The following is a 1,715-nucleotide window of genomic DNA, read 5'->3' as shown; positions in this document are numbered from 1 at the left end:
CGTGCCGGTCACGCTCTCGCAGCGGAGGGAAGTGGGGGTCGGGCTGCGGTCAGGGGCAGGCGGCCAGTGCCACACCCCAGCCGGGAGGGCGGCGGGCGCAGCGGGAGCCCTGGGGCGCTGGTGGGGCGGAGGCCCAGTGGGGAGGCCCGGAGGCCCCTCGGCTGCCGCCTCCTGGCCGGGGTGGGGCCGTGAGCTCCATGGGTGGCCCTGCCCCCGGCACCGGCAGGAGCCCTTCACAGAAGCGGGGTCTCGGGGGAGGGGTGAGCACGCCCTCCGTCCGCTAGGATGGCGACACCCCAGCCCCGAGGCCCAGCTCGGGGGACTCCCAGAGGGCACCAGACCGAGCATCACCTGGGGGTGAAGCCGGGGCCCCCGGAGGAGCCGGTGAAGCCCAGCACTGTCCAGGGGCCACCTCCTGCCCAGCTGGGCCCACCAGGACCCCCACCTGCACCTGTGGGACTTCTCTGATGGGCCCTCAGCAGGGGCCCCCCACGCCACCCACCTGGACCCCGCAGCCCTCGGCAGCTGCTCTCTGCCTGAGCCCCCACTCCTGCCTGGGCCCCCTCTCCCACCTGAGCCCCTCACTCCCACCTGAGCCCCCCACTGCTTCCTGAGCCCCCACTCCATCTGGGCCCCTCCCCACCTGAGCCCCCCATTCCTGTCTGAGCCCCTCACTACCACCTGAGCCCCCCACTCCCACCTTCAGCCCCCCACCCCAGCCTGAGCCCCCCACTCCCGCCTTCCCGTACACCTCTCTATAGCTGCGTCTGTGTCCTGGGCACTCGCCTGGGACTCTGGGCACCTTTCCCAGGGGACCCCGAGGACCCCGCTCCCCAAGCCCTCGGGCTCGAGAGGCAGACAGCGCCCCCGTGCCCGCCTCTGGGCCCAGAACAGGAAGGCTGCCCCCCCCGGGCACCAGCCCCCCGCGCCCCCCCGACCCAGGGTGCCACGGAGCCTCCCCACGCTGCGGCCAGAACACGGCACACGTCCACCAGGCGGCGTGTCTGCAGGCCGGGGGCTGAAGCCGCGGGCCTGGGGTCCCGCACCGGCAGGGACGTCGCGGTGGGCACACCCAGGGGCCGGGCAGCCAGTGGACACCCGCAGCCCCACCGGTGCTGCCCCGTCCGCCCCCGGCGCCTCCCCGGCCTCCAGCCCACACTGGCCACTGTCCGCACCAGCCTCCCGCCGGGCCCCTCTGGAGGGGCGAGTCCAGCCTTTCAGGTGACGCTACTGGCCCTCCCCTGACCGGACTTCACACAGTGGTCCCCCCAAGACCACCTCCAGGACTGGTCCCCCACGTCCCCCCAGGTCCACTGCCCCAGCAACAGCGCTCTGGCCTCTGGGGGCCCAGGACGAGTCCTTGGGCAGCAGCTACAGCTGGGTCAGCCCAGAGGGCCAGCCAGAGAGCAGGAGGCCGCGGCGCAGACCGTGGACAGTGGCTGACAGGCTGCCGTCTGGGCGCCCTCCCGAGTCCTCCATTCTGAGTGTGCCGGGGGGGGGGGGTATGTGTCCGGCTCGCCGTGGGCAGGAGGCAGGCCAGGTCAGGGCCCGCTGGCCAAGCGCTGTCCAGCCCTGCTGCCCAGGCTACTTGAGGTCCCCCAGGGTTCAGGGCTTGCGCGGCAGCCAAGTGGCCGAGCTGGACGGGGCCACCCTTCCGGCCGACCAGAGGCACTGGCCAGCAGCAGCAGGACGGCCAGCGCGGAGGGGCATCGGCC

This window comes from Condylura cristata, unplaced genomic scaffold, assembly GCF_000260355.1.
Source record: "Condylura cristata isolate star-nosed mole 26May11 unplaced genomic scaffold, ConCri1.0 scaffold00003, whole genome shotgun sequence".
Taxonomy (NCBI): domain Eukaryota; kingdom Metazoa; phylum Chordata; class Mammalia; order Eulipotyphla; family Talpidae; genus Condylura; species Condylura cristata.
The sequence above is the reverse complement of the archived record's forward strand: the minus strand, read 5'-3'. Positions refer to the sequence as shown.